The 13,916-nt window shown below is 40.5% G+C and overlaps 1 protein-coding gene across 13 annotated transcripts in view; it reads left to right on the top strand.

Annotated features, from left to right (window-relative positions):
• Positions 1-13,916, top strand: part of CAST (calpastatin) — a 110,113-nt gene that overhangs the window by 24,983 nt on the left and 71,214 nt on the right. The window contains exon 1 of one of the 13 annotated variants that reach the window (XM_030568044.1): positions 4,915-5,065. The exons of 11 other annotated variants lie outside the window; for them this stretch is intronic. The gene's annotated coding sequence lies outside the window, so the exon portion shown is untranslated. Of the gene's footprint in view, positions 1-4,914; positions 5,066-13,916 lie in introns of those variants that run through there. One more of the 13 variants, XM_030568045.1, reaches the window with a different exon arrangement.

Below are 13,916 nucleotides of genomic sequence, written 5' to 3'. Positions count from 1 at the left end.
AAAAACTTTTTCACTCTGAGGGTGCTGAAGCACTGGAATGGGTTACCTGGGAAGGTGGTGAAATCTCCTTACTTAGTGGTTTTTAAGGTTGACAAAGCCCTGGGATAATTTAATTGGGGATTGGTCCTGCTTTGAGCATGATATTGGACTGGATGACCTCCTGAGGTCCCTTCCAACCCTGATATTCTATGAACTTCTGCAGTTATTATTAGCATAATATTGTTTTATTGTTAGCATATTAGCATGATTTTTTTCCTAAAGCCCCAGCTCCTGAATTCATGTGAATAGATGAGAATCTTCTACCCCTCATGGTTGAGGAGAAAAGGCTGAAAATAAAATCAAAGTGTTTGCCAAACACTAGGAAAAACAGAAGGCAAATAACCCTTCCTTCCCCTCCCCCCATTACTACTTTTTTTTTTTTTTTTTAAACAAACTAAGTCATGGGGGCCTAACTAATGATTTTTGGACAGTTAGGCTTGGTAGTACTGTAACCTTCCTAATGAGTAAGCCCAATGAAATGCTGTTTTCTTGAGTCAAAGTGCAAGCTTTGATATTGCTGCTGCAAACTTTCTGAGCATCTGCCCGTGAAATGGAGAAGATTCTGGACAGTGTTTTTTAGAATTTTGTTAGCAGTTGCTGTGGTCAGCTGAACCAAAATAATTTGGCAGGCTCCTTAGTTTTTGTGTAGCAGACTGGAAATCTGTGCCAGGTTCAAAAATTATTTAAAAAAAAAAAAAAAAGAGGGGAGTTTCCTGAAAATAATTAATACAATCAGCACAGTGTTCCTTGGTTTGTATTTTTTTAATATTAAATTCACCATTACACTTGGCTATTACATTTTGAGGTTATAATTTTCAATATGTTTTTGTCCAGGCAAAAGCTGTGAGGAAGGAAGAAGTAACTAGGCAGAAAATAACTTGTGCTCTTGGCCTCTGCATAATTGTGCGAAGTGGATTGGAATTGCCCTGTAAATACATTACTTAGCTGTTATTGGTAATTTTATCATCAATAAAATAGTTAGCAATGCTAACTTTTTTAAATTTCAGAGTGGTGGCTGTGTTAGTCTGTATTAGCAAAAAGTACGAACAGTACTTGTGGCATCTTAGAGCTAACAAATTTATTTGAGCATAAGCTTTCGTGGGCTAAAACCCACTTCATTGGTTATTATCTTTAGATGTCAGACTTAATGTACCAAATGATGTGAATGGGGGCAATTAGCACTTCTCAGAACTGTTGATTCAAGCGGTCTGTAGACTGAAGAGAATATCACTGCCTCAGTTCTCATTTTGAAGGCTCTCTTTGCAACCATAAGGGCTAGAAACATTTAAAATAAATACAAATAAAGAGTGCTTATATGGTGCAGCACTGTTCTGTAGCAAGGGATAAATTATTTAGCAAATAGTGAGGCTGTGGCATACACGGACCTCTCAATTTCATGCTGCCTCCTGGAGCATTGTTTCCTAGATTCCAAAGCCAGAAGGGACCACTATGATCATCTAGTTTTACCTCCTGTATAACCCAGGGCACAGAACTTCTCCAAAATAATTCCCTGTTTGAATTAGACTGTATCTTTAAAAAATAATTATTAATTCTTCAACCTTGATTTAAAGATTGCCAGTGATGGAGAACCCACCATGATCCTTGGAAAAATGTTCCAGTGGTTAATGACCCTCAGTTAAAAATTTATGCCTTATTTCCATTCTGAATTTGTCTAGTTTCAGTTTTCAACCACTGGATCTTGATATACTTTTTTCTGATAGATAGAACAGCCCATTATCGAATGTTAGTTCCTCAGGTAGATACTTTGATCAAGTAACCCCCCCTTTGCCTTCTCTTTGGTAATCTAAATAGATTGTGTGTCCTCAGTGTATCACTGTAAGGCGTGTTTTCCAGTCCTTCACTCATTTCTGTGGCTCTTCTTTGAATCTTCTCCAATGTACCAACATCCCTTGTTGAACTGTGGATACCAGAACTGGACACAGCTTTCCAGCAGCAGAGTAGAGCTGTTCAGGGGGCACAACGCTAACATATCAAAGCTGTGAGAATAATAGAATAGTGGAAGCCTCTTTCCTGCATGGAGCATCTGTCCCTGTTGCATAAAAACATAAGATGTGGCTGCAAAAACCAGAGATGGTCATCTTCCATTGTGGAAGAAGGGGCTGTGGACTGCAGGGAGCAAAACAATAGGTTCTCAATGCATTTTTATGCAATGTTTAAATAGAAATAATATAATTGTTTAAGACATGAACTCTGTACCTTACTGCAAAAAACAGCACGGTCTTTGGCTTGGCTTTGTAAGTTTTGCCATGTGAATGGGCTGGACATTTTCTAGCACACTCTCATGTCCGAAAGCACACTGCCTCAGCTTCTCCACTTTTCAGGGCTCTCTCAATTAAATTACCAAAATAAAACTTTTCTAATTTCAACAATTCTCTTCCCTGGAGTTGGATTTATTAACATAATATTCAAAATGAAAGTACTTAAATCCCCATCCAGTCAATGCTTCCAGGCCTTCCCTATCTGGAGCCTTTTTCCTGACAACTCACGGTTTCCTGCTGGAGCTTCCTTGCTCCTAGCAGTCTCTGTGGGTTGACTCTCTCTAGCTTCCTGCTGTTCCTTGTAGGGGAATGAATTCCTCTGTGCTCAACTGGTTCTACTAATTAAACCGCATCCATGTCTCATGTGTGCCATCTATTCCTAATTGTATGGAACTGGCCAGCTCCAGGCCTCTGGCCTTTGAGGGTATGTCTACACTGCAAATAAAAAATCGCAACTGGCCCATGCCAGTCAGCTTGGGCTTGTGGAGCTCAGGCTAAGGGGCAGTTTAACTGCGTTGTGGATGGCCGGTCTCCAGCTGGAACACAGGCTCTAGGACAGGGGTGGGCAAACTATGGGCCACGGGCCAGATCCGGCCCATGGTATTGCCCCCCGTGGTGCTGCGGGCCCCACGCTGCTCTCAGCAGCGGCCAGCCCAATGTCCCTGCGGCCCCCGGGTCCTTGCCTCCAGGCACTGCCCCCCAGAGCTCCCATTGGCTGGAAACTGGAAACCATGGCCAATGGGAGCTTTGGGGGAGATACCTGGAGGCTCGGGAATGGCAGCGCATGCGGAGCCCTCCGTCCGTTCCTCCGCCAGGGGCCTCAGTGCTTCCTGAAGCGGCATGGGGCCAGGGACAAGGCAGGCATGCAGAGTGCCTACCCTGGCCCCAGTGCGCGCCACTGCCACCCCAGATCCTGAACCCCTCCTGCACCCCAGCCCCCTGCCTTAAGCCCCCTGCCTGCACCATGCATCTCTGTGCACCCAACCCCCTGCCCTGAGACCCTCCCATAGTCCGCTCCCCTCCTGCACCCCTGCCTTGAGCCCCTTCCTGCACTTTACACCCCTCCTGCACCACTGCCCTCAGCCCCCTCATACACCCTGCACCCCTCTGCCCCAGTCCCTTGCCCTCAGACCCTTCCTGCACCCCACTCCCCAACCCCCACCCCAGCCCTGCATACAATTTCCCCACCCAGATGTGGCTCTTGGCCTAAAAAGTTTGCTCATCCCTGCTCTAGGACCCCATGAAGTGGGAGGGTCCCAGAGGGTGGGCTTCAGCTGGATCCAGAACATCTGCACTAGCTTGAGCCCCATGAGCCCAAGTCTGCTGGCATGGACCAGCTTTGAGTTTCTAACTACAGTTTAGATATGTCTAAAGAAAGAGGAAGGCCATCCAGTTACCGCCCCCTTGTTCTCCCTCTCTGGTTGATCTCCACCTTGGGGGTGGAGTGGATGTGGGGGTTTCCATATTTATCAGACATATGATGAGCCAGAAACTGATAAGAAAGGAGCATTGAAGCTCTTTACTTTCAAATAAATAAATAATAAACACAACTTTCAAGAATTTGATTTTATAAACTTATATGAAATTAAAAAGTAAGTTGCTGCTGTTATCCTTGTATCCTGATATTTTTCTGTGATAATACCTTTTAAAACTACCAAATTTGGTGTACAGCAGATGAATTTATTGTACTTACATTTATGGTCACAACCAATCAAAGCACAGGGATATTATACAGTGACAATGTGTGGTTATTAATGAAATAGTATTCAGATAACTGCTGTGTGGCTGAGGAACAGGAGTAGCCAGTCAGATTAGGAATTTTGCATAACTGATGCATGGCTTGTTTCAGAATTGTTGTACAGTCATTTTGTCTCTGATTTGCTGCTGACTGCTAGTCCATATGCCCAAAATACACATGGTCCCATCATCTTCTCACCCTTTCCTCTCCCTTACTGCCCCTAGTTCTCTCTCTTTTCCCACTTTAACTTCTACCCGATTAAGACAGCTCAGTCCAGTTCTGTTCTGTCCTCCCCTCCCTCTGATATAACTATCTCCTGTCTCTCAGCTGGAATTATTTAAAAGTCTTGCCTGCTGAGTCCTTCCCTCCTCACCTCAGCAGTCCACAATAACAGTAGTTGCTATTTATTAATTAAGGTGAATTAGACTGTATTGGATACCTCCAGTCAGCACTGTTGCTGTAGAAACCATAGTAGTAGATGGGACTAGGAACTGTGCAGAAATGCAGACATTGATTTAAGAAGGAAAAAAGGAGTACTTAGTATTGGTATAAAATACAAAGGGCTCAAAACATTCCTGATGCAATTTGACTGACTTCAGTAGAGTTACATAGAAATCAGGGATGAGTTTTACCTACTGTCATTGTTTATGATAAACCAATGATATACAAACATTCATATTTCCACAGGCAGTATTTTCTTTTTTCACTTTGGATTAGTTATTCTAGCTGTGGGAAATCTTTACAGAGAGAGCTGCCTGTTTTCCAACATAAAAACGCCACACCCAACAACAAACTAATAGAGAGGTGGAGCAACTGAATCTACTGAGTGGAGGATCCTGCGATGGTGTTAAAACTGGCTGTGTCATCCTCAAGTGTAAAAGGGGGTTGGCCAGGATTTCATTACAGCTGAAACGAAGGATAGGACTATATGCTGAAACAAAAACAGTTCTGTCATAAGGATCTTGTGCTACAATTAACTAGAGGTTAGAATATAAACCAACTGGACAAAGTGAGTACTGTTTTCTGACTTGCTTTTCTACTTATTTCTGCTTCAGGCTAATTACATGATATAGTTTCTCCTTTCTTCTCTCCTAGCAGTGCTCTGATTGAGCTGCTGACATTATGAGATGTTTCTTTTATCTGGGCTAGAGCATTCCCAAACAGGCTGAGTGTACAGTGACTCAGTTCTAAAACTGTCTACTGTGTCCACATGCTCAGAGCTAACAGGGGGACAGTCTTTCTGGATAGTACGGCTGTTTGTACTCTATATGTGTTTCTGAATATTTGTTTTGGGGACCGAGTTTCAAAATATACTGTTTGAGACATGTGCTAAATTCTAAAGGAGGCAGGGAAGGGCAGGGGATTTAATCAGCCTAGTTTCTTTAGGTTCAGCTTCTATGTTCCTAGTAACTGTAGACATAGTTTGACTTCTTTATTTGGGGGAGGCAACTCCAATCAGGCCAATGGGCCGTGTGGGGGAGGGGGCAAATTCTGTGCCTGCCTGAGGCTTTCAGTTTGGGGTGCCGCACCTCCCTACCCTTTCCAAACTATGCCCATGCTAGTAACTTAAACTGCCTTTGAATCAGAAGCCCATATTTTTTTGGCACATGAATGCAAATTTTAATGTAGTTGTTAAATGTACCAAATGTTGCATAGTCAGGGCATGGTCATCTGTACAAAAGAATGTTTTTGTTTAAAGGATGTTTAGGTGTTGATATACCTAACAACACACAAGTGTGCAGAATAAGTCCATTCAGAAGAAACAGAAGCACAGTCGTTAAATTGTTTGTCATTGTTTCTATAGTAATACAGATGAGATTTATTGTGTAGACTTAGTATAGGTTATACCTAATATTTCTTAGGAATTTTTCATTATATTCATTGTAAATAAAACCTTTGATTCATTACCATAAATTCCTTTGCTTGGTTTAAAACTCAAAATAAAAAGGATTAGTTGGGAAAAAGGCTCTTGCCCGTATGAAGTTTTTCAGTTTCTGTGTTATATCCACTTCTCCTTTTTTTACTTTGAAAGAGTGAAAATAAGTTTACCTAGCAAAGAGGTGCTTGAGGGTGAATTTAATCAACTTTGTTCTATGGTGTTATTGCTTAAGAACTCTACTTTTTCATCACATTTTGTGTGTAGGGAAGGAAACGTCTTTGTTATAAAATTACTGGCTTCTCAGCCTTTCTGCTAGATAAAATGACGATTTGCTTTCTAAACTGAAGTGTTTCATGCCATCTATCCATAACATAAATATTTGATATTTTGAAGAACTAATTGAATGTGCATTCAAGGTGAAGTTAATCTCTGTCCAGAGGACCAGCTGAAGGCCCATTGCACTGCTCTGCAATTTAAGTGCATGTGCTGGCCATCTGTATCAAGTTGAATTTTCCCATTAGGCCATATTGGCTTGTGCTGTAGCTCTGCATGTGAAAGGATACTGTCAACTTGAAATCTAGCCAAAGTTGCAAAAAGTTGTAAAAATAGCTTCAGGTGCCACACCTGCCATTTATGGTCTTGCAGTCACATTTTCCTCTTTGTGTAAATGGGTTTTCTCTTTCCTCTTGCTGTGTTAAAGATCTACACAAACAACACAGGAAGCTGGGTAACATGCCGCACTCCTTCCTCGGCAAACCCCCCCCCCAATCCTGTGGGGCGCTGCATGGGCTCAGTGGCCTACCCGCACAAAGTTAATTTCAAGGAATGGGGCTTAATTGACTATGTGGGGAATAGTGAAATGACTTTACACAAAGGTGCTGTCTAATGCACAAATAAATTGAAAAATATAAAGACATATTTTTCTCTTGCAGTATTAGGTGTTACTGATAAATATCCCAGCTTTTTCAGGCAGAAGAGTGTTTTCTTTATTCCTAAAGTAGATGGTTTCTCTTCTCTTCAGTAATATGCAAACTAGGGTGTAGCTAAAGTGGTATCAGTTGTCTTGTGGTCAAATGATTCAAACATCACCATTTAGTCACATATACTTAGCTGTGAAGAAGCATCATTCTCCATATTAGATGTGACCTAGGGTTAGAAATCCTTTATCTCTAGCCCCAGTGCAAATGGCCTTAAGGATGAACCATCTTGCCATGAGATTTCTCCATAACTAGATTTTCATTGTGGAGAAGTGCAGAACTCTAAAAGTCAGATTAAATGAACGCCAAGTATTTGACCAATTTTTCTTTGAAAATTCTCTTCCTAAACAAATTCGCTATTTTTGAAACAGTGACATCAAGGACAAAGTCCCAGAGTGGGGAGAGGGACACAGAAAGCAAGAGTGCTAATTCCATGTCATCATCTTAATATATACCACCTCTTCCAGGCAGGCTTTGTTGCTGGAAAGAATAAATTTTGGGGGAATAAATTATCCACAGTGACGTTACTTCAGCTTTCTCAAAAAACATGGGATTTTGTTAGGTAAATTAGTGTTGAATCTGACCCTGTCCATGATACCCTGTGCTCAGAAACTATTCCTGAGCTGGAGGAAAGTAGCCACAAGGGGGGCCCCTGACAGTGGTATTTTTGCAGGACATGTATTGCTAGGAGGAGCAAAGAGTAAATGTGATGTAAATGTATAGATAATTCTGTGCCTCTGCAAGTCCCTGAAGATCTGAGTTTGAGGCAACTATCTGCTTCTTCTGCAGGGGATATTGCATGTTTCTCCCTCCTTCCCTTGGTGGATGAATGCCTTAAAAATTCGGCAAGTGGAAACCCTTCAGTTTCAAATCTCCAGTAGGAAGAAGGCTGAATCGGGCATGATAGGGCCCTAAGAATATACAGATCTTAAATGTCAGTGTTGTATTGAATTCCAAAGGTGGTGTAGACTGGTAGATAGTGTGCTCTGGAAGAATGAACATGGGTTTGGCAGTCAGGAGATCCTGAGCTCTGCTACTGACTTGCTGTGTGACTTTATTTGGGGATGATAACAGACTTCGCAGAGTGTTGTGAGGATTAATGTAATGCATGTTTATAAGTGTGTTGAGTATGTGGAGTACTATATAAATTGGCTGTGTATCATTAGAACTAAGATGATTATTTAATTATTTTCTGTTGGAAACGCTTTGAACTGATATTCTCGACTCCATCTTATAAAAACATACATACAAACATATGAGCTATTCTGTGATTTTAAAATGTCTCTTGCTAACAGTAATTCATAGTCAGTTTTTTGGAAGTGCTATGCTAGTTGTCATTTCTTCTTCTTTAGGCACTTTTGCAATATAAAAATTAAAGACCACAACCAGGTTCGATCTCATTGTGTTAGTTGATGTACAAGCATAAAAAAATACAGTTTCTCTGCCCCAAAGATCTTACAGTCTACAATACAAGACATAATAGATGGATGAGAGAAACAAGCAGCCTGGAATGGGTTGATGCAAACAGAATAACAATATAATGTGCATAATTCTTAGTCGGTCAGTAATAGTGACCACATTTGACTTCTGTGTTTACATTAGACAAATAATGTACTTGTGTGCAGATGTACAGCATTAGTGTACATGTTAAATACTTTATAGCTTAATTTAAATAAAACATTAAATGTAAGACTTAATTTTGAAACACTGTTAAGGGTCTTTTTTTAAACTGACAAAGTGAACAAAAAACAGAACTCTTTGTCTACGGCTGGGTTTTGTACCCATTCATCAGAAGCTTCTAGTGCTGGTCACTGCTGAGACAAGTTACTGAATTAGATAAACAGTTGGTCTGATCAGGTATGGCAATTCCTCTGTTCCAGGGCATCATTTGTAAGGTTTTAAAGCATAACTCCAAAGAAGCACTTATAATAATGAATGATGTTAGGACTGTGCTAATGATACCATGTCTAATCACAGTTGTTGCTAATACAGTTACTGTAAAAGTGGCAAAAGTAGCTTCCTGTTCTCGCTTTATTTTATTGGCTATTTTTCTTTTTAAATTCTGTGCAGATAACCATGGCTTCTGAGCCCTTGTTGATTTTTCATCTTTGGTAATAGATGTCTTTGTCACCTCAGTGGTAACATCCTCCTACCCCACTCTGCAAAAAATCCAGTGTTTGAGTCAGAGTATCTCTGCTGATTCTTGTGAACACCAACTGACAGTTCTGAATTTTGCCAAATTTGCTATGTTTACGTTGGAAATTACTTCTCTCAGAGCCTATATCTTAAGATGTCTAGTTATGTATGCAGTTTTATTCTGTTGGGCTTTCCTGTGGCTTCTATAGACAAACAAATATACTGTATTACAGAAAGATTTGGGTAAATTTCTCCTTGAGAAATGTTACAGGCTTCTTGTACTGATCCTTAGCAGTGTTCCAGATTAAGTGACATAAACCCACCTGAATGTGGCACTTAAGCTGATGCATGATGGCCACCCACACTTATTTCCTGAAAGTAAATTTTTTTTCCCATTTGCAATTCATTGATGCAGAAAGCACTTTGAAATATTTGATGTTGTTAACTGTCATTTCTGTAATATTTTTTGTAAATAAAGTATTTAGCTACTACTTATCAGGGTGGATTTGATTTAAATCAAATTGATTTAAATCACTAGTCAGGAAGACTTGATTTAATCATGGTTTTTGACATAAAAGTACATTCTTGTTAGTAGTTATAACCTTAACACATATTCTTCACAACTCAGAGATAGATGTAGGTTTCATTTTTAGAAGGTACACATATATTTTTAAACAGTAATTTATTTTGAAAACTTTTCAGATTTGTTTTACAGCTATATCAGAAAATGAATGATTGTTTGGTTATTTCATTTACCAAAGATAATTGAAGCAGATACTTATGAAGTCATTGGGAGGTGAACTATCTTCAGTTCAACAGGTTAATCATTAATATTTGGAGGATTTTCTTTCCATACTCTATTAGGAGGAGAACATCACCAGATGGATATTTTAAATTTTGTTATTTAACTAAACCAACGTTAAGTATTCTGGATTTTTTTTCTTCAACAGGAAACGCATAATATTTTAACAAAACAAGCATATGTCCCTTGTTTCTCACATTTATCTCCAGACTTCTCCTTGTCCAGATCTAGTCCGCTCCCAGAAATCTTCTATTCACTGAACTTTTTGAAACTTTGCACTTTTAGAGAGAGGTAAGGAATTGACTCTATGTACACAAATTTGCAGAAGGACAATAGAGTTGAGGGCCATTATTTCTCACCTCTCTGTATTTATTTTAAAACATTTTTGCTGTTAACAAGCATGTTACCTCTGGAGACACAAATCCACAGTTTGAGAACTCATCATCTCTGATAGTGCTCAGTCTAGAAGATATTGAGTCCCATTGGGGAGATAGAAAGATTAACCTGAATAATCTATACAGAAGCCTATGGAACCCCAAAAGATTGAGTCCCTAATCCATGAACTATTGGAACTCATTTACAAAATTTTTCTCAAACATTACATGAATATATTGTCTCATACTATAGAATTAGAATTTATAATCCCTCTTAAACAATAAGATATCTTTGAGCTATAATGTATCTTTATCTTTAGATAGGTTTTTTTCCCTCAAAAATCCAATTTAAATAAAAAAAATCAATGATTTTTTTTATCCGTCCTGCTTCTTATAGCAGCACACAGTGACATTCCAGAGTAATCTCTGATTTTTTTTTTTTTTGCCATTGAATGAATTAGAATTGCTTTACTGTAGATAAACCAGGTATTTCCAATACTTGCAGGTATACGGTGTTAATTGAAGCTGGACTTCATTTGAAAAAAATGGAAAATAGTGCTGTCTGTTTAGAGTTCCTTTGATATTGAGGATTATTTGTGGGTATTCCATAACTACTGTTATTATTACAGATTTCTACAGCTGTTTTTGCTGTGGCAGCTAGAGTAGCTATTATAAAGAATAAAACACAAAGCAAGACACAACAGAGCTGTTACCCAGTAGCTTTGCAAAATAAATGTCTTGCATTATATCCTGAAGATGTTCAGACGCAGGCTCTTAAGGGGAGAGCATAAAAAGAAATGATCTCTGTCATAATTCCCTTGACTTAAATGGAGTTATAGAGGGATGAGTTTGATTCAACAATTTTAAAATTTGCTTAGACTCTGAATGCTTCATGTGGATTGAGCCTAAGAAATAACACATTGATCAGCATGGTTTGTGGCCACATGCAATTTTTCGAGGCGTTTTTTACATCACTGTTCATGAAAATGATGAGGAAAAAAGGAAATCTAAGTAATAATTTGAGTGAAATGCACAAAGAATTAAATTTGAAAATGAAATGCGTTGTAAACTTTCAACAGCACAAAAGAAACCTTTTGCAATTGAACAACACAAACAGAATTTGATACTGAAAAACTCTGTCTTGGAGAATTGGGTCTGTGATGCAATTTTATTTTTAACTCTACTCCAAGCACTTAGTGAAAATGAAGTAGTTTGTAAGCATGTGAACTTCATTCTCTACTCTCAGTTTATGAATACATCAGACATATGCTGGCTTGCTTTCCAGGCCGCTTCCAGAGTACTTTCAGTAATCAAAATGCAGTTTTAAGCAGGTGCCGTCCTCATACAGAAGAGGTATAGGGCTGAGCAGTACTAAATCTTTATATACAACTGACGTTTTGGTTTAGGTCTGAGTTGAACAACACTTCAAATAAACAAACAAAACCCTTTCATTTGTTTTTAATTTAAACCAGGACTGGATAGTGTGCCAACTTTCTAATTGAACAAAACTGAACACCCTTGTTTTACCCCTTTCCTGAGGCCTCTCCCTGCCCCTCCACTCACTCCATCCCCCCTCCCTCTGTCTCTCCCTCTCCCCCACCCTCACTGACTTTCACTGGGCTGGGTCAGGGGGTTAGAGTGTGGGAGAGGTTGAGGGCTCTGGCTGGGGGTATGGGCTCCAGGGTGAGGCAAGAAATGAGGGTTCAGAGTACTGGTGGAGGTGTTGGGTGCAGGCTCAGGCTGGGGGTGTGGGCTCTGTGATGGGGTGGAGATGAGGGGCTTGTGGTGTGGGAGGGCCTCAGGACTGAGGCAGGGGATTGGGGTGTGGACTTGGGGTGGGAGTGTGGGCTCAGGGAGGGAGTTAGGGTGAGAGAGGGTGTTCGGGGTGCAGGCTCCAGCCGAGCAGTGTTTCCCTCAGGTGGTTCCCAGTCGGTGGTGCAGTGGGGCTAAGGCAGCTTCCCTGCCCACCCTTAGTCCATGCAGCTCTTGGAAGCGACTGGCATGTCCAGCTCCTAGGTGCAAGGGTGGCCAGGTAGCTGTGTGGTGCTCGTTGCCTGCACCCACAGGCACCACCCCTGCAGCTCTCATTGGCTGCAGTTTCTGGCCAATGGGAGCTGCAGAGCTTCCCTGATAGCCCCTGCGCCTAGGGGCTGCAGGACATGCTGGCTGCTTCTGGGAGCTGCGCAGAGCCAGGGCAGACAGGGAGTGTGTCTTAGCCCTGCTGCGCTGCCGACTGAAAGTTTAGCGGCCTGGTCAGTGGTGCTGACCAGAGCCTCGAGGGTCCCTCTTCGACTGGGCGTTCCAGTCAAAAACTGGACGCGTGGCAACCCTAGGTGTGGAAGTGTGGTTGCTCTAAGGAAGATCACACTAATAGAGATCAGTAAGGCTCTTCATATTTATGTACTTTGTACCTCCTGTGATTGTTTAGCAAAAAGATTAGAAAGTCATTTAAGTGCAATAAATTCAAATAAAGCAGCCTTAACATAGTTAAATCATTTCAAATCAAATAATGCTAAGTAAGGTACTCAAGTTGACTGTGCGCTGTGTGAAGAAGAACTTTCTTTTGTTCGTTTTAAACCTGCTGCCCATTAATTTCATGTGGTGGCCCCTAGTTCTTGTATTATGGGAACAAGTAAATAACTTTCTCTACATCACTCATGATTTTATATACCTCTATTGTATCCCCCCTTAGTCTCCTCTTTTCCAAGCGGAAAAGTCCTAGCCTCTTTAATTTCTCCTCATATGGGACCCGCTCCAAATCCATAATCATTTTAGTTGTCCTTCTCTGAACCTTTTATAATGCCAGTATATCTTTTTTGAGAAGAGGAGACCACATCTGTATGCAGTATTTGAAACGTGGGCGCACCATAGATGTATATAAGGGCAATAAGATACTCTCCGTCTTATTTTCTATCCCCTTTTTAATGATTCCTAACGTCCTGTTTACTTTTTTGACTGCCGCTGCACACTGCGTGGATGTCTTCAGAGAACTATCCACGATGACTCCAAGATCTTTTTCCTGATTCGTTGTAGCTAAATTAGCCCCAATCATATTGTATGTATAGTTGGGTATTTTTTCGAATGTGCATTACTTTACATTTATCCACATGAAATTTCATTTGCCATTTTGTTGCCTAATCACTTAGTTATGTGAGATCTTTTTGAAGTTCTTCACAGTCTGCTTTGGTCTTAACTATCTTGAGCAGTATAGTATCATCTGCAAACTTTGCCACCTCACTTTTTACTCCTTTCGCCAGATCATTTATGAATAAGTTGAATAGGATTGCTCCTAGGACTGACCCTTGGGGGACACCACTTGTTATCCCTCTCCATTCTGAGAATTTACCATTTATTCCTACCTTTTGTTCCTTGTCTTTTAACCAGTTCTCAGTCCATGAAAGGACCTTCCCTCTTTGGTGAGGGACCTTGTCATAGGCTTTCTGGAAATCTAAGTACATTATGTTCACTGGATCCCCCTTGTCCACATGTTTGTTGATCCCTTCAAAGAACTCTAATAGATTAGTAAAACACGATTTTCCTTTACGGAACCATGTTGACTTTTGCCCAACAATTTATGTTCTTCTAGGTGTCTGACAATTTTAATCTTTACTATTGTTTCAACTCATTTCCCCGGTACCAACGTTAGATTTACTGGTCTGTAATTGCTGGGATCACCTCTAGAGCCCTGTTTA

Source organism: Gopherus evgoodei, chromosome 6 (assembly GCF_007399415.2).
Source record: "Gopherus evgoodei ecotype Sinaloan lineage chromosome 6, rGopEvg1_v1.p, whole genome shotgun sequence".
Lineage (NCBI taxonomy): Eukaryota > Metazoa > Chordata > Testudines > Testudinidae > Gopherus > Gopherus evgoodei.
This window is presented reverse-complemented; position numbering and strand designations above follow the sequence as displayed.